Below are 20,513 nucleotides of genomic sequence, written 5' to 3'. Positions count from 1 at the left end.
AGGAAGAACAGCAGAAAGTCTTCCTGCCTCTTGTAACAAGGTAAATGATCTTTGGCAGGTATATAATCTGAACAGGAAGTTATTTTGGATCCATCACTTGGAAGTTTAATGGGGCCAGAGCTCTTGAAATCACAGAATGTTGGATTCTTCAGCCAAGGGTATTGAAGTCTCTGGGAACTGAGTTTGGGTGAGAAATCTGCTTAGGCAAAGATTGTAACTTGCTAAAAATATATTTTAGTCTTAGAAGCATTGTTTTGCTTCTGTTTTGTTTGTAACCTTTTGTAACTGTTACTTGGTATCAGTTAATCGTATGTCCTTTTTGTTAAATAAACATTCTCCTGGGCTCAATATATCTAGAAAGTAATGAGCGGTAATAAAATAAAATAAAAAGATCATTGAAAATTTTCCAATATCAAAATTATTTTCAAATCAAGATTTGATTTAATTCTCTCTCTCTCTCTTTCTCTCTCTGTCTTTCTCTCTCTCTCTCTCTCACTCTTTTAAGCAGTTTGTCCTTACCTAATTTAAAGCCCTCAACTCTTCCTTCAGTTTAAATTCCTCCAGGAAGTTCAAATATCCAGTCTAGTAGTGGTAGCGAGATAATGCATTTAATACTAAAATTTCATCTAGGAAGGTTGGTGGGAACATGAATAGTCAGATGCACCTGAATTTCCTTGAACCAGATATCAACCCATCTTCAGTTCTTTTATGTACAGTATGTTAGCTTCCGTTTCACAGGAAATACTTTGTGAAGAAGCATGTGATCATTAATATGGGCACAACCAGAAAATGGAAGATTCATGCTTGCATTAACAACCTCATTTTCAAGGAGGATTACTCTCATATGCAAAGATCAATGAAGGTATTAATAAATCTACTAGTCCCTTTGCTTTCCTCTGCAAAGCTGATATTGCCAATTATTTTAAAGATGTCCAATTCTAATTTTAGTGGAATATTTTTAGCTTGAAGTGGAGATATGTTGAATATTTTATAGCAAGCTAGGTTCTGAAACAGTTCTAAACTATGTAATATGCTATGTATGTAATATGTATGTAAAATATGTAATAAGTCATTTCGCTAAAAGCAATCATTTTAATAACAATCCATCTCACTATTAATTTTGTCAACTAGACTTCCCCCACTCCCCCAACAAATGCTTTCCTCTTTCCCTCTGGAAAAAACAAACTGTGAATCAATTGATCCTGGTTTGCTAATATTTCCATACCAATTCTAATTCTGGTGTATTTGAATACTCTAGTTCATATGCTACCTCAAGCAACTTTTTGGCTCCTTCCCCTTTACTGTGTAAAACATATATTTGTCTCTCCAAAGTTTGATCAAATATGTTGCACACAAATACATGAGACAGTAGACAGTGAATGGCTTCTATTGTACCACTTCGGGTCAGACTCACCTGTACATTCTTGTTGTTCTGGAGCGGCAAAACAATAAAATCCCTGGTGTAACCAGTCAGTTTAAGATGGATTTACAGCTGCTTTGTACAGCCAGAACAATGCAAAACAGTCACAGGGTACTACTAAATTTGACTGCTAATATATCTTTGAATATACTATTATAAATCTGAGCTATTTTTTTTAAAGTTTACCATTTTCCCCTGACTTGTGGGTAAGGTATGTGTGTGGGTGATTCTGTGACCATCATCATGAGTAGGTGTTGAACCAGGGCTCTCCAGGATAAAAAGCATAGGCTATTGTAACTTGAGTTAAGGTATGAAGCAGAGTCCTGTCCTCTATGGATCAGACCCAGAAGGAGACATGAAGCACACCCGGTTACAATTCCTCACTTTCAGCTTGTAGAGAGGTTTTTAACACATTCCTCTAGCTCAAGGGTATGGATTAAGAAAGAGGGAGCTTCCTATCCTTCACTCTTTCTTTGGTCCTCTTCTTCCTCTCCTCCTCATATTTGACATCTACATATTCAAAGATTGCCAGATAAACAGTACCATAGGAATCTCTTGAACTGGTCAGTCAAAGCAAACATTTAATAATCCATTTCACACTTATGGTTGGCAGTATAAACTTGGCCCCGTAATGTATCTTTAGCTAGCTAGCTAGATGATATGAAATTTCACTGACATATATACGTGTCAGTAAACTATATACTATATTATATTAAGCATATCAGTGATATTTGTGTGCAATGCCTTTGATAAAATGTATGCAAAGTGTAGGCTTTCTCCCACAGGTATAGATTTAGGATTAGGCTTTTCAGTAACTGTCATGAATGCTGGTGGAAAAATGCAGAAGTCTTCGTACCATGAAGGCATAACAACTGTGGTACGTTGAAAACTGTGCGGAAAATTGTAAGTTATTGTGACCCTGGGAGTCCCTCAATGCCAGCTGGCAATAGGCCCATCATATTGTAACTCACATAGGCCTGACACACTCAGTGTCCCCACATACTGTAGTCATAATATGTATCTCAAAGGTGTCATGTAAGGTATCATATGTAAACTGGTGACATGATGGTCCCGGAAATCACTGTGTGACATATGTATGGATTTTACACAATGAGTTATTGGTGTGTGCTGGAAATAATATTTGTTAGGAAGCTTATTCCTTCACCCACTTACATCCCTGGTCCTTCTCACATGAACAGAGAGCAACAATACCCGAAGTCCAAAGGTGCAAACAGTTCGATGTTTATTGGGGTGAACTTCCAGCAAGCATGATTCCAGTTTCCTTCCTTAGTGTCCTCCTTCCCAGCTCTGACACCACAGAGCCTTACACCTATGTCCCTGTTCCCATTCCTGCCCTTAGCCAAACATGATTCCAATTTCCCCACTCCCATTCCCTGTTCCCATTTCCCCACACACACCCACCCCCTTCCTGATTGACTGCAGACTATATAGTAAAACTTGAGTTCTGCTTAGCTATACCTTAACCAATCATTTTCCTGAAATTTAACTAACCAATCCTAACATATTGTAACATGATTATGTAACCAATTATATCCCACCACCTTAATTAGTTTACACCCAGCAAAATTAATTATACAGCAGACAGAAACAATCATAGAACCAGACGGAGATTATACAGACAAACAATAGCAAAGTGGGAACTATAATGACAAAACAATACAGAAGTGAGGATTTCACATCCCAGCTATTGATAAGTAAGTTCTTGCCAGACAGGATGCTATCAAACTAAGTTTCCTTTTACATTTACTAGGCACTTCCCTTTCTCTGGAGGTGGTAGGCACTATCGGGACAGGATTGTATTCCTAACAGCCCAATAGCACCTTATTTCAATGTGACTAGTTTGGAATGTGAGGAGGTGACTGGTCGCTTCCCAGCTTATGGCTGCCTCTGTTGCATAGCCAAAGGCCTTAGCCTAAGAACAGGGCCTCAGACTGTCACAGTAAGAGAAGGACCTTACACTGGCAGACAGTGATTTTGATTCTTTCTTTTATACCTCTAACTAGCCAAGTGATAAGAATACACCTAAATTCTTAAAGTACAGCCTTTGCAGACAGGCCTGAATATCTATATCCTAACAATATTCTTAAAATGTTTTTGGCAAGCAGAGCAGGAATCAAGCCTGCCCTAGACAAAGGAATGTGTATTTACCTGTGTCAGGCTTGGTTATAGGAAAAGGACAATAGAAGTACATTTTCATATAAGTTAAACAAAGCCATTAAGATAAGCAACTGAAGGCGAAAACCATTTAACAGTTATACCAGGGGACAGAATCTGTACCCCAGGAAACCTTCCTGGCTCTTGAGGCAGAGACAATGGACTTTGAAAAGTATAAAGGGAGTGAAAAGACCTTTTAGTTATCCATCACTGAGGGGAAAATAGGGTAGAGCACCCTTTGAGCCTATGAAAGCAGGATCCTCTTGATTTGAAAGGCAGATGAGAAACTTCTTAAGCAAAATTGTAACTTGCTAAAATTAAGTTTTAGTCACAGAACACCTGTTTTGCTTTGTTTGTTACCATGCCTGCCTTCTATTCCAACTGAGTATCACTTAAATCTCTATTCTTTCTTAATAAACTCATTCTTGTTTTATTACAAAACTCAGTGCTGTGTATTAAACTAGAAGATGAATCCTTGGATAGCCAGACAAGCAGGTGCATACTCTGTCTCCTCACTATGCACTGGAATTTGCTTTATGGGGCAGGACATCTCTGGATGTTCAAGTGGCTCTTGAACACAGTGAGAGGGACTGGACATTTCCCCAGAGACATCACTCTGTGGAACTCAGGATTTGAGGTACACAGAGTCCTGAAGCATTTGCTGGCCAGACACACAAACTGGTATGCAAGGAGCTGATATAGCTTAGTAGCAGCAAAACTCTCACTTGCTGAGGCTGTGAGGGGTAAAACAGGAGCTCACAATTCTGAGTACCCTGAGCAGTACTTCACAGCTATCACTTTAAATTCCCTGCAGTTTGCCTCATCCTGCTTGCAAGCTCTTCAGGGAAGCGCATGATCTGGGTCTAACAGCAGGCAGTTAGCTATGAGCCAGCCTATAGGAAGATGAGATGAGTTGTGCATCTGTATCTTAGGTATCAGCCTGATTTCTCTGTCTCTCTGATTTTGCTTCATGTGTGTTAATGTTCTGGAGCCTAAGAAATAAAGTAGTGTTATGTTTCACCCTTCCAGCAACAGTATTTATTTTTTATCTAATGTCTCTATTTGTGTGCTGGGAACATAACACAAAGTGATCATCATAGAGTAATTTAAATCATATTGCCCTTATATTCTCCTAGCACAGAGATCGGCAACCTTTGGCATGCAGCCCGCCAGGGTAAGCCCCCTGGTGGGCCGGGCAGGTTTGTTTACCGGCCGCGTCCTCAGGTTCGGTCAATCGCAGCTCCCACTGTCTGCGGTCAGGGCTGTCCCTACCCATACGCAAAGTACGCAGCTGCGTAGGGCACCAGGAAATTTGCTGCTCCGCCCCAGTCCCACCTCTTCCCACCCCTGTTCCGCCCCAGCCCCACCCCACTCCATCCCTTCCCCAAAGCCCCCGACCTGCTCCACCCACGCCCTTTCTCTGCCCCAGCCTGGCCTCTTCCCACCCCTGCTCCGCCACAGCCCCGCCCCCACTCCCACTCCCCTGAGGAGTACAGCAGGGCCGGGCCTGCACTCACCAGCAGTGGGAAGTGCAGCGACCCAGCCCCAGCCGCGCTGCCAGTGAGTGCTGGGAAGCAGTTCCCCCCTACCCTCCAAGCTACTCCCCCACAGAGGCCTGGGGCCAGACCCCCCCCTGTGGAGGCCTGCCCCCCTCCCCCCATGGCGGGGCCTGAGGAGGGCTCCAGAATAGCCAGGGATGTCCCTGGCTACGATTCGCTGCTCCAGGCCAATGGGGGCTGCAGGAAGTGGTGACCAGCACATCCCTTGGCCCGTGCCACTTCCTGCAGCCCCCATTGGCCTAGAGTGGTGAACCACAGCCAGTGGGAGCTGCAATAAGCCAAACCTGCGGATGCGGCAGGTAAACAAACTGGCCCGGCCCGCCAGGGGCTTACCATGGTGGGCCGCTTACCAAAGGTTGCCGATCACTGTCCTAGCATATTGCTTCTACAGACCTAGACCCTACTGTGCCATTTGAACAACTAGAGAATTCCTGCCCCGTAAAGCAAATTCCAATCAAAAGTAATGGGTTGCTGTGACATAGTTACTCTTTTCCCACAGGACAACTAGAATCTTCAAGCCTCCAGAACTGTGTACTGTATAAAAATTCAGTGGATAAGGTATGCACAAAGAACTAAGTTCCTGATCCTCAGCTGCATGGTAGGCAAATGAGAAGAATCCAGTTGTGGCTCCCTCATCATGGAATACATTTGAAAATGAATTTCTTCAGAGCAATCCAGGGGCCATAATGCCAGTTGAAAATAGTCCCATTATCACTCTAGCTACATCCTCCTTCACCTACAACATGTGCCTTGTATCAAAGGCTGGAGAGAAAGGGTGGTGTAAGAGCCAAGTATGCTGACTGTTTTCTACATGGGGACTTCCTCATTCTGGGAGAATTCCTGAATGAGGTAATCTGGAAGCTTTGTAAGTCTTTCAAACCAACTGAGTGGCCCAAAGAGGGTTAAGTGAAAGAGGAGAGTCTGATCCTAAATTTTATTTTTTAATTTAGTGCACAATATGCCTAACACATTTTAAAAAGCTTTAGCTAAAGAATACAAGGTAGGCATATTTATAATACTTTATGTACTGTACACCACCATCTACAGAGGAAAGTAATGTCACTTCAGATCTAGTAGAATCCAAATCAGTTCTTGCAAGTCAATTCATTCTTCTCTTCTCATTTTTCTTTTAGGACATAATATCCTTCCAAACTCAGGTTAATTGACTTGGAAGGTCGACTCAGGTCAGCAGGAGGAAAGCCTACACTTCTGTCCCTCACCAGCAGGTTTTATTGCAGCAGTGGGATATTTCAAGAGATTATAAGGATTTGGGTGAAATAATTTGTGAAGGAAAAGGATTCAATAAACCTTTTAAAATGGGCCTTCTAAGAGTTGCGATTTGATCTGTTTACCACATAGTCAAGGCTGCTTTTAGATAAATTATCCTGATAAGGATTTTATTTTTTCCCTCTTTTTAGTATGATCATCTGTTGAAAAGCACTTCTTCTGGGTTATCTATCTTTTTCCCTGTAGGGCTGTTGTCCCTAGGAGTGCTTTTACAGAGCATTTGATCAATTTGTCCTATCTAGATGATAATATCTTTTGTATCTGCCATCTGTTCTGTAATTCACTGCTATCTGTTGTACCGTTTCTTACCTTAATAGAATTCAAAAGTCAAACATAGGCTTTTTATACTATATTTTGCTTTCAAGAGAAAGTGCTAGTTCTCGCCCACCTTTTTATGTTCTTCCAGATCTTCGCTACCGGAAGTGTTCGCAGTTGCAACAGTATTTTCAGCAATTCCTTGACCTTTTGAAGAATTGTATGTTTCCCTTTGAGATCAATAGCCATCTAGGGACAGATTAGGGGGAATCAACCTTGTATGACTATACAAAAGGATCTGCTGTAGTCAGCAGTTGGTACACAAGTTTAAAAACCTAGGTGTAAAAATATCCATAGTGCACTATAGTACATATTATTCAAGTTTATTCAAGGTTAACCTTCTTCCCTACTATTATTTTCTGAAAAATTCAGTCAAACCAATTACTAGAGCTATGTGAAATTCGGCATTTCGGTTTTGTCGGATTTTATGGGAACTCTGTACCCAATTTTGCTTCCCATCAGTTCCTACCATTGAAATTTCATTCTGAGTTTCAAATTTGAACAAAACAAAAGATTAACTGAAAACAAAAGTTGGCCTTACTTTGTTTGCAGGTAGGCTCAGGTTTGTGAAACTCTTCCAAGTTTCAGGTTGCACTGGTTTGGGGGTTTCATTATGACAATTTTGCACGGTTCTGTCACTTACATCTATGAAACAAAATCTGTGAGAAACACTGCATGTCATAGGATGTGCCAACTAGTGGTAGAAAAAGTATACTTTTTGGCCATAAAGCACAACAGGTTGAATTATTCATAAACTGAGTCATCTTTGTATGCTGGTATTGCTTTTAGAGGCACTTTCTGACAGATACATGCAAACTATTCAAAAGGAAGCATGTTTTCAGAGTGCTCAGTCTTTGTGTTTTTGCAAGATATGTTACTGTAAACTCTTAAAAAATAAGTAAATAAAGCAGGTTACAGCAGCTGTCTTAGCTATGCTGATTTATGTGACTATAACTTCTTGAATAATTTAATGCAAATAACAGCCAAGATCCCACACATATGAGTAACTCCTATCAGTGGATTGCAGTGTCATTGATATAGTACATGCATGATTTTTTTTTCTGGGCTAGTTGCCCTGGAATATAATCTGGAAATGGGAGTTTTCAAATAAGAATTTTTAATAATTTTATTTGTTAAACCTCATTTATTTATCTATTTTTTTAAAAAGTGTGATGTTTATAAGATGCCTATAGGCTAAATTAGAGTGGTGGCCATTAAAAAGTTATCATGTTGGCAAAATTCTTACCAAACGCCTCACAGGGGTATCTGTCATTACCATAGTTTTTCCCTATAGTTACAATAGGAATATAATTGTATTAGAGATGGTTGGCAAAGGTTCATTTTTTGAAGGTTTCCAGTGCACATAAGAGCAATTTCTACTGTGCAATTTAAATATTTATAACACATTTTCTACAGTAACAATACATAAGGAATATATAAAAATTATTGAAGGATTTTTTAAATGTACCATTTTCTTTCATTAGAAGAATGGGGACTTGTGATTAAGGCACCAGGCCAGGACAGAGGAAACCTCTGTTCAAATCCTGGTTCCTCCACAAATCTCTTGGGTGACCTTGGGCAAGCCCTTCCATCATTCTGTACTTCAAATCCCCATCTTTAAAATGGGGATAATATTGATACTCCCTTCCTCCCACCATTTTGTCTATCTTGTTATTTAAATGGTAAGCTCTTCAGGAGAGGGACTCTCTCTCTCTCTCTCTCTCTCTCTCTCTCTCTCTCTCTCTCATATTATGTAATTTTACAGTAGCTAGCATGTTGGGGTCCTGATTTCAGTTAGATCCTTTAGGCACTACCATAATACATACAATAAATAATATTAAAAAAAAATACTGACTTGTCAAAGTGTCTGGTTGTGCATGGCAAAGTGAAAGGAGCCTCTCCTACTGTTGCAGCAGTATGCCAGGTACCCCGATTAGGAATTTTCCCTTGAAATGACTTTCTGATGAAAATTTATCTTTTTTGAAAAATCTAAATTTTCTCTAGGAAAACTTCAATTCTGAAAAAACAAACAAACAAAAAAAAACCCCACCCCTTATTAGGAAACTCAAAATGATGGCTGAGGCCTGGAAGGATCTTGTCAATTTCATTTTCTGCCCACAGGGAGAAAGTGAAATTGACAAGGCCTTTCCAAACAAGCAGCTGGCAAGCTGAATAATTCCATTTTGGTAGTCCCAAATCAGTTATTTTCTAGAAATCTCTTCCTGTTAATCAAAAAATGTTTTTTTTAAATTTATCTTGATTTGATATGACATCAAAAAAACATGAATCTCCCCCCCACCCCCCGGAAGGGATTACCATTTTCTGGCCAGCTGCCATCCCAGCCTTTGCAGACTCTCAATAAATTAAACTGGTGTTTATGTAGCCTCAGGAATCTGCATATCTTTCTCAGGCCTGTACACTGCAACCTGCTGAAGCACCCTTGCTCTGGTGGGCACTCCCCTATTATTGCTAGAGAATTCTAGTAAAATCACTCAGAATGCTTCCAGAAGCTCATACTATGGCACACAGTGGTGGGTATGTCCAAACAGTTGTACTATAGCTCCACAGGTTTGGATAAACCACGATTAATTTTCCTTTTAGTTGGATGATTTCTCCATTGGACAGAAAATAAAACTAACCTTTTTATTTTGTTTCTGTTTCACTGTTTAAACAGTTAAAGGGAAAATATAAATAGCTGCAGATAGAGTCTGAATATGAAGCTATTCTGTTTAGACTGAAGCAACTGTCATGTCGCCAAGCCTTGAGTTTTCAGTAATCCTCCACAACTGGAACTGGCCACAGAATTTTCAATCAGCTGCAAAACGGGTGGTAATTGTTTTATTCAAAATGCTGCAGTAGCGTCCTCTAGAAAAGGCTTGGGCCAAGATTTAAAAACATGGGTTTCTGAAGTCTGGTTCCTAAATTCATGCTGACTGTAGTGGAGGCTTTTGGGAACTCACCACTTTTGAAAACTAAGCCACTATTTAGGTGCTTAAGTATAGATGTGCATGCATAAATATAAATATCCATTTTTTTAAACACTTGGCCATGACTCTTTCAACATTGGACATTTGACGGAGCAACCATATGTGGTATTAGAAGCTGTATTTTTAAAGGATGAGGTAGAGAGTCTGGGCAGGAGGCTGTGAATCTCTTGCTACTATGCACAGCCAGCTGGAACTAGGCACTGAATAAAGAAGAGCTCTTGAAAGCACCTTAAATACTGTACAATCAATGAACACAGACCATATGCCATAGCTCAGTATTTAGAGACAATGGGTGAAATCCTGCCCCCACTGAAGTCAATAACAAAACTTTCACTGACTTCAGTGGGGCTAGCATTTCACTCAACATCTCAGATTCATGCTACTCATTCATGAATTGGCACTTCATAAAATGGTGACAAATATTTTAATATACTAAATGAAGAAGGAAAGGGGAGAAACACACCTAAGATGAGAGAATGTTAAAACTCAATGAAAGTGAAGTGATTTTATTAAAGAAAATAAAAGATTTAAAAACTGGCTACTCCTCCACATCATAAAGAAAGAAAGTGCCAATCAGAAGAATACACTGTGAAACTCCGTTTGAATGGATTTTCAATAATGATGCTACATAAAATGATAATTTAAAAGATTTTTAGGGGAATTTTTTTCTCTTCCCACGCATTCATATCAGACAAGAAAATGCTAAGGGAAATGACAGCCTTCAGGTGTCTCTTCAATAATGTAATTTTTAAACTGAGTATCATTTAACACAAGGAAGAACACTCTTCATGGATAACCCTTGAATAATTCTGCATTTATTGTCCACCCAAATGTCTCACTGAAATTAGTTAATACATTAATTAGTAGAAATGAATTAAATTAACAAAATGTAGTGGGAGTTCAGGGTATTAAAGGAAGGCAGAAGGAGCCCATAATATTTAGTTTTATGTCACTAGAGATAAGGCTGTTCTGTTGATATGGAGCTGGTAATCTTTTTTTTTTTTTTTTTTTTTTGGGGGTAGCAACTTCTTCCTAGTCAGTAATATTAAGGAGAACAAAATGAAAAATCCAGGAAATAATGGCCTTTGAATTTTTATACATAATGCCTCTGTCTCTAAAGTCTGTTAGAATATACTCAAGCAGTATTGATTTAAAATATGGCTTTGTTTTTCATTATCTCAGTTCCCTAGGGGGTATTTTGTTATCTACATACATTAGGATTTGATATGGTGACTACATTACAGTATGCCATGTCACAAAAACCACTGATGGTTGTCAAATGCATCTTTTAAAGTATACAGTCCTATAGATCTGGTAGAAAGCTGGAACTATGCTAACTCTATCTCAACAAGTGTGGCTTTAATATTTTTTTTTACATTACAGAGATGGCATTCAGTCTACTCCTCCTGTCCCTCTGCAGTGTATGACCCCGAGTATAACAGATTTTGAATATCTAAGGTATTATGGAAGGAATACTAGAATATATCTTCATTATGTTGGCCATTAGTGAAAACATACCGTGATTAGGAGGACTTCTGAAACACAGCATATACACATTTTGGGTGGGGGGGAGGGAATGTTTGTGTAGCTGTAATATCTTAAATTGATATAAAACCTTTTCCAAACAGAAAATAAAAGCAATTAAACTTGCAAAACACAACTGTAGTAACAAACAAATGTAAATATGATTCACCCAATTTTGCCCACTTTATTCATGCTGAGATCACTGGAACTATCTGAGGAGTAAGATCCTACTCAGCCTGAGTAGAGTGTAGAATTGGGCCTTATACATATCATGTAACTCAGTCACTACAAACGTATTTACCATTTAAGATCAGATTCTGCTACCCATAAATGGTCTCATAGCACTCTACTGCAAAAGTAATCTAATTGAGTTCCAGGGGGCTAGTCTTCTTCTAAAGTACTATTCAATGTGATTAAAAGTACCAGCATTTAACACTTAGTAATCACATCAAAATATAGAATACAGTTGATCTGATGATATACTGGTATTTCTTTTACTAGCTTCAGATAGGTTATTGCAATCGTTACAAAAGCTGACACACTATAACCGTACACACTAAAACCTATGGTTTTGGCTGATGGTGCATGATTAAATGGGTTGAGCACTTTCCTCACATTTTTAAAGGGTTAAATCCAATAGACCAGTTGAATTTTCATTGGGCACAAAAGAGGAAAACAATTCCACCTACAGAGGAAAACAATTTGCAGGTAGACAAGGAAATTTTAATAGTAATGTTTGGAATAAATACATTTTATCAGCATTTATATTGGCACCCTACAAGGTCGCATGTAGCAGAATAAGAACTGAGCTCCAGCATGCAATCTAACCCCACTGTCTCAATTCATAGTTTTTTCAATAAATTTATTAAGGGCAGAAATTTACCATGATTTGTCTTAATGCAGAGGTGATTTTTTTTATATGGCCATTTTGAGAGTAATAGAAGCATGCAAAAAAGATACAAAATATGCTCTCTCTTGAAAATGCACATATGGATAATTCAGCAATGGCAAAATGTAGGAATATCTAACTCAGCTCATTCAGTAGGTCTAATGAAGAAGAAAGGAGATTTTTTTAAAAAAAGTGGTTCAGTAGAATTTGCTATTAAAATTTTGATCCTCCTAAAAAGTTAGAGTAGCTTAGAACTTTTAGGGGTACTATGAATAACTTTGGGTTACTTCATATTTCTGTCCTCTGGTGTCCGTGCCTTGTTGTGGCGGGACAGCTTGTGTGCTCTAACAATCCCCAGAGTCTGTGTCGGCAGTGGCTTTTTGCTCGTAGCAGGTTCAACCATGCCGGATTGGTCTGTGGGAGAGGGGCCAGGTAAAACATACACCCTGGTCCTCCAAGTTGGGGGTTAGGCATAGGGCTAACAACTATGTCCTGTAAATATATATATATATATATGTTACGGAAACATAGCAATGGAGAAACCGACCATTACTGTGTGTGATGGCCTTCAGGACTCAATGACCTTTATGACTGCCAGTGGTGAAAGCCAAAAGGAAACCACTGGTGTGAAGTGCTCAACACCAAGAAACGTATGGACAAAGTACAAAACAGGGAAGCTAGTGCAGGTCACAGCAGAGATGAGACACTACAGCTTATACCTCTTGGGTGTCAATGAGAGCAGATGGACGGGATCAGGAAGATTAACAATAGCCTCCGGAGAAATTTTGCTGTATTCTGGATGGGATGATGGACAACACCATGAGGGTGTTGCCATCCTTTTGAAGAAGGGAGTGGAGCATTCCCTGCTTGAATGGAAGTCCATTAGGAGCAGACTTATAAGAGCCAGACTGAAAGGGAAACACAATAATATCACCCTGATTCAGTGCTATGTTCTGACAAATGACAGTGATGAAAAGCAAAGGACAAATTCTACCTTACATTACAGGTGGAGTTAGAGAGAGAGTACCATGCCACGACCTAACTATCATCATGGGAGACCTGAATGCCAAGGTCAGTAAGGAAAAGACATGGATGTGTCACCATGAATGAAAATGGAGAGAGGCTGGTTGATTTCTGCAATATGAAAGACCTAGTCATCGGCGAAACCCTGTTCCAACATTGTGAAATCCACAAGCTGACATGGTGTTCTCCAAATGGCAGAAATAAGAACCAGATTGACCTATGATGATCAAAGGCAAATGGCAAAGCTCACTGGCAGATGTGGAAGTGAGAAGGGGAGCAGATATTTCAACAACCACCCCCTGGTGACAGCCTCCACCTAGCTAAAACAGAGAAGGGTGGGTCCACCAAACAAGGGACATAGACGTTATGATGTTGACAAGCTAAAGTCCCCTGAAATACAGAAAGCCATCGTTCTGCAGTTAAAGAACAGGTTTCAGGCACTTGCAGACCTTAATGAAAAGGAGGGGAATGCAGATGAGGAGATCAACAAGAAGTGGGACAAAGTAACAGCAATCTATAAACAGAGCAGTGAAGCCTGTCTAGGCTAAAGGCAGAAGAAAAGAAAGGAGTGGATTATGTCCATCACATGGAACACCATAGAAATCAGATGAGCCCTGAATAAAAAAGTTTTAGACACAAAATCCCAGAAGCTAACAGACAAATACCACGAGCAGTATAGCAAGGCATATGGGGAGGTCAAACGCCCTGTGAGAGCAGACAAACGACATTATATTGATAGTCTGGCAACACAAGCAGAGGATGCAGCTGCTCACAGTGAAGAAGGAACCATCTACAGAATGATATTGCTTATCAGTGGTAAGTGGCAGAACCAACAAACACTCTCATCAAGGACAAACAAGGCCACCTACTGACAACAGGAAAAAGTACAAGAAATGCTCTGGACAGAGTATTTCAAAGAATTGCTGAACAGGGAGCCATCCCAAGAGGAAGCAAACATCTGTGAGGCAGAAGAAGATCTTGATATCAACACAGACATCCCAATTATGGAAGAGATCATTCAAGCCGTCAAATCCTTAAAAAATGTGAAAGCTCCTGGCAAGAATGACTTGAATGCAGAATTGTTCAAGGCAAATCCTGAGTTAGCAGCATCTGTCCTGGCCCCTCTATTTACATCAGTTTGGGAAAGGGAAAACATGCCAGATGAGTGGACCAATGGGGTTATAGTGAAGATACCAAAGAAAAGAACTCTCAGTGATTGTAATAACTGACGTGGTATCACACTTTTATCTGTGCCAAGCAAGGTATTGTGTAAGATTATAGTCCAACATACATCAGAGGCAGTTGATAGCATTCTCAGAAAAGAGCAAGCTGATTTTCGGCAAGGGAGTGTATGCACAGACCAGATCATCACTCTATGAAACATAATAGAACAATGCTTAGAATGGCAATGGCAACTCTACATAAAATGCAAGTGACAGCATTAACAGGACCAGCCTATGATGTATTCTGTGGGCATATGGAATCCCTCTCTGTATAATCAAAATAATCAAAAGCTTCTATTCCAACTTTACACACAGTGTAGATCACAGTGAACTCAGTTTTGAAGCCAAAACAGGAATACGTCAGGAGTATGTTATGTCTGCAATCCTCTTCAACATTGCCATTGACTGCATAATGTGCTGTACAACAGAAGACATGCCAAGAGGAATTAGATGGACACCCTACTCATCTCTTGAAGACCTGGACTTTGCAGATAATCTTGCTCTCCTATCTCATACCCAACACCGTATACAAGAAAAAACAATTCAACGCAACACATTCACCCAGAAAATTGGACTGAAAATCAACCACAATTAGATATCATGACCTTTAATATTGCCTCACCATCACCAGTCTGGATAGAGGATCAAGTTCTCACCAATGTAGAAACATTCACATACTCGCAGAGCACCATCATCCAGGACAGTGGAACAAGCCAGGACATCCTTCAGAAGCTTAAACACAGTCTGGAAATCATCAAATACACAACATTAAAACCAAACTCAAGATTTATCAGCGCTCCATACTTTCAACACTACTTTATAGTGCAGAATGCTGGGGAATGACAAAGTATGACATGTCCAACATCTCCATATAACCTGCCTCAGAAAAATCCTCTGTATCTTTTGGCCCAGAACAATCTCAGACAAAGGGCTATTCACATAGTGCAGCCAAGAAGATATGAGCACCATCATTACCAGGAGGTGTTGGTGATGGCTGTGCTTTGGATGGAAACTGATTCCACCACCAGAATAGCAATAAGTTGGAGATCTGAAGGCAAGCAAAAATAAGGTCACCTGAAAACAACAAGGAGAAGAGCTGTGGAAGCTGAGCTGAAAAACCTGGGGCACAGTTGGGGAACCATTGAAAGACTTGCCAGAAACAGACAGGAGTGGAGGAGCTTCATCGTTGCCCTAAACGCCAGAGGCATAATGGGAACATGATGATGATGACTGAATATTTTCAGATACTGTAAACGCTAAAGTCATTTCCTTATGGTTGAGCTTACCAAACTCTGAGGCCTTTTGAACTCTGTTGCCAGTTGAATTATTAAGTGATAATGTGTTTGAGACAAGTGAATTCTTCGAGGCCTAAGTGAAAAGCAAGCTGGGTTCAGAAGGTGTTGGTATAGCTATAGTTGGGAGACATCAAACAGAAAAGTTCTCAACTAAGTAACTTGAAGGATCTCTGCTGGCAGCATGAATTTATTATTTCTTTTAAAGAAATGGATGAGAGGAAGCAAGCTAAAGTTCAATCCAGGTTAGAGATGGAAAGGTAGATGTGGATGTGGGTGGACATTAGGAGTTGTGAAATGAATTTATTCTTTATCATTTTTAATTATCTCTGAAAAATGTGGTGGTGTATTTTGTAGGATTGTGAAATTGTGCTTGCAAGCTGAGCTCTACATAAATTTGAAAAGTGAATAGCCACTAATAAAGTACAGAAATTAAGAATGTGTCATATTTTCTTAATATTTTTCTGGTTCATATTCATAGTTAGTTTCAAAGTGGTTGAAGATAGTTAAACAGCAAAGATATCAAGACAAGTAAGACTGACTGACATTTCATAAAATTAATTATCTATATCTCATCTCCAGAATTTCACATTTTATTAGATGAAGCCAGTCTGAGCGCTATGTATACACAGGTTTATAAGAAATTATATTTTAATTTAACTAATGATACCTATTTATAACAACAGAGTCCACATTTTTAGTCATATTCACAAGGGTACAAAGATAACATTGAACTTTAGACCTTAACTCACCATTCCTTGACTTTTGTGTACTTGAATCCTTAATCTTATGGCTACATTCTAGCTAGATTTTTATTTTCCTTTTTTTGGAACTGTTATTAATTAACACCCTCTTTTACTGGCTGAAAATAACGATACCTCCCACCCCCACAGGGTGAAGTTAAAATCAATTAATATTTGTGAGATGCTCAGGTACTATGTTTATGAAAGCCATATAAAGACCTAGAGAGAGAAACAGAAGATTGTCTGTGACATTTGTGTTTCATTGTGTACATTTGAATATACTTCTGGCCTATGTTTCAACTACTATATGAGACTTCTTTTATTGATAGCAAGATTAGGGTATACCTTCTGAGAAGGATGATTCATTACCATATTTATATGCAAAATGGACAGCTTAGACTTTTTTTTAGAAGTTAATTAACATGTAAATGAGAGTAGCTCACTGGCACTCAGAATAGCTAAATTGTGTAATGTTGTTGTAAGGAGCATGGTAGCCATGCAACAATAATAGGCACAAAATAGATATCACAGTGATTAAAAAATTGAAGAGACACATTGCACTTTTTTATTGTTGATCATTTTTATTACTCATGGTTTCGAATCTATGGTTTAAAGGTGGTTTCACAATTTTCACTAAACAAAAAACCAAAACAAAACAAAAAACACCTCAAAAGTCTTGATCCTTCCCGAGCTGGTGTAAATTGATGTAGTTTTATTGCATTCAATGGAGCTATGCCAATTTACATCAGTTGAGAATTTGGCCCTGAATATTTTTATTCTGAAACGTTGACAGGTATAGTTTTATAAAAGCAAAGGGTCTGAAAACGTGGCAGTTCAAGCTGCCAGCGAGGTTCACTGAAAATTATGTGACATACAACTAGAGAGTTTCACACAGCCTCGATCATAATAAGTCCTTGGTGAGTCTTTTGAGCGAATGGCAAGTAATGCCTCTAATGACATAGCGCCTCAGAATGTAATGAGTGAAGACTTCAGCTACTTTTATGAAACCAAAGAGTGTCTTGGAATGATGAGAAGAAAGTGCATTCAGAGGTTTGTCTTTCATCTGTTGTAGATTTATTTTAGATCCCAGTAGCATCTACTGTCACCAGGAGAGAGACCTGCTAAGATCCAGAGTTAATATATGATTTGGAGTGAGTGTAGTATTGGTGCTTAAGCAGTTGTTAAAAGAAACTTTCCTTCCAGTTGTATTTAGGATTAGGAGTCCACATCAGGTAGTATTAACTTGAAGTTTAAGGTGCTGGAACAACTGCACTAGACATATCCTGTTATACAGTGAGGCTTGGGTCTGCTGAATTTGGCCAAGTGGCCACATATTACCAACTACAATGGAGTTGCTGAAGAGAACACAACCCTATATGGCATCTCCGGTACTGATGCATTCATGAGAATTGCCAGTGTTACTAGATGGCAATATTATGGGTCTTTTTTGGTAAAATGTTGCTACCATATTGTGGATGCACACTACAAATTGCTAGCGATGCAAGAGTTTAGATGTTTTCCACCAAGAAACCGCTGTCGTTCTGCTTAGACATATTTTCCTGATCTTAGGTTATTGAACAAGTAGAGCTGGTTAAAAAATTGCGGGGGTGGGGGTTGAAGCTTACAGATTTTTTTTCTATAGAAAAAAGGCTAAAGTTTTTGATCAGTTCTAGTGTCTGTTTTTATAGGAGTAGGAGATGTTTTGTTTAAGAGATGTATGGAGTACAACATGATCTAGCATATTGGACTGTGTCATGGGGTGTGACTCCTCTCCTGCTTTCTCCCTGAAGAAACTGCATAGACTCCAGTGGTTGTGCCTTCATCGTACTTTTTAATCTGATGTTCCCTCCCCCATTTCTACAACAAAATCCCCATACAACAATCTATTTACAGTGCTTACCGCACTTTTGGCCCTCTCCCAGGACCTGAGGGGAAGAGCTCTCCCTCCTATAAGGCCCCTGTGGTACTGAGCTCAATGAGCCCTGCTCCCCTTCCTCCCCCACCCCCGTTGTGGCAAATATATATATATATATATATATATATATATATATAGTGACAGGGCAAGGCCAGATGGCTATAGAAAAGTAATGGGAGATAGATATAGTAGCTCCAGGCTAAACAAATCCCTGGTACCAGGAAAGTTAAATGGAAGCTGCTCCAGGTCAATTAAGACACCTGGGGCCAATTAAGAACTTTCCAGAAGGCAGGGAGAATGCTAGGTTGATTGGGACACCTGAAGCCAATCAGGGACTGGCTGAAACTAGTTAAAAGCCTCCCAGTTAGTCAGGTGGGTGTGGATGTCAGGAGCTGTGGGAGGAAGTTGTGCTGTTGGAGAGACTGAGCAGTACACACCGTATCAGGCACAAGGAGGGAGGAGGCCCCGAGGTAAGGGTGAAGTGGAGCTTGAGGAAGTGGGGGCTGCTGTGGGGAAGTAGCCCAGGGAATTGTACATGTCATGTTTCTAAAAGGTCAGCTACCATAGCTGATACTATTAGGGTCCCTGAGCTGGAGCCCGGAGTAGAGGGCAGGCCCGGACTCCCGCCTTTGTCGCCCCCCACCCCCCGATTAATCACTAAGACTGGGAGACAACAGAGACTGTGCAAGGGAGGATAGCTTCTCCTCACCTCCCTCGCTGGCTTATGATGAAAATGGCTCAGTAGACTGTGACCCTTGTCTCTAGAGAGAGAAGGGTTACGTGGAGGGTCACAGTGAGCCTCTGCGGCTAGCGAAATCCGCCAGGAAACATGGGACCCACGAAGGCAAGGACAGAGCTTTGGACAGAGCTTTGTCACAATATCTATCTATCTATCTATCTATATTCCTTTTAATGGTCATTTACTTATTTTAGTCTGATATAGTCTATAAATGTGAGTTACAATTTCTATTTTATTTTTGGCATTCATATAAAGACCACAGTCATTGTTTTATATGGACCATAATTGCAGAATTAATGTAAACTCATGTATGTAAAACTTGATTTAAAAGATATGAGGGAAAAAAAACATTATAGTTTCTCCCAGCTATCCCAATTTTAATGTCCTCCGCTCTCACTATCACTGAGCTTTGGAAAATTACAGGGTTATTAAGCATTTGTATACAAGCCCATCTGGGTTTTACAATAATTGTCCTCAGGGCCTCTGAAATGAAAAAAGCAAACAGACAAAACTGAACATCAGTGTTCTGAGTCATTGCTGTGGTAACCTCTGAACCATTTTGGTAGCTTAGTTTTCACTAGGAGAGTGCTGGGATCTTCACTAAATGGCTTGTCTGGGGTCCTCTTGACATCAACTTCTTCATCCGTGGGGCAGTTAAAGCTGAATATGCCTTCAGAGAGTTATGCAACCTGAATAGCTCTAGTTTCCTTAAACATTTGACAATATAGGGTCTGAGGAATAGAGGCAATTTTTAACTCTGACAGTAAACATATATGCTTTGTTTTTGTATAAAAGCTTCCTGCATTGGCTTCAGTAGCAAAAAACTCCTGACGAGTCTTCACATTTGTCTGCATGCTCAGGGCTGCTTCAAATATCCTAATTAGCTTTTGGGTAATGTTTCCAAAATTCCAGCAAAATACTTTGCAAACTGTTTATAAAAAAAGTCAAACTACTCTTTTGAGACTCAGCTTATTGCATTGCTTTAACAGATCTATAAAGAGTTGTGTTTTCTGATCAAGGCTTTGTGGAAAATGAGTTTTGGGAAGGAAGAAACACAGTAAATGCAATGATTAAGAATTCAAAGTGGTATTATGTAGTGCTTTCCATCTTCAAAGTGCTCAAACATTAACTAATTAAATTTTATAGAAACCTTGGTAGGGTATAGTAGATTTGTATAATATTCCATTTTTTAAAGATGGGGAAGTGATGTAGAAAGGTTAAGGAACAAATTTCAGACTGCCCTTAAGCAAGTCTCTATTTTTATGCCTACTCTCTCGCAGGTGTAAATAGCACTGGGCACAATTTTTTGTTCATGCTTCTTCCCAGACACAATTACAATCACATAGACATCTAAGTACCTGTTTGAAACTTCAAATCAGCTATGGAGAAGCCTAAGTAATAGTAATTTCATACACAAAACCT

The sequence above is a fragment of the Natator depressus genome, chromosome 1 (genome assembly GCF_965152275.1).
Source record: "Natator depressus isolate rNatDep1 chromosome 1, rNatDep2.hap1, whole genome shotgun sequence".
Classification (NCBI taxonomy): domain Eukaryota; kingdom Metazoa; phylum Chordata; order Testudines; family Cheloniidae; genus Natator; species Natator depressus.
Note: the sequence above shows the minus strand (reverse complement) of the source record.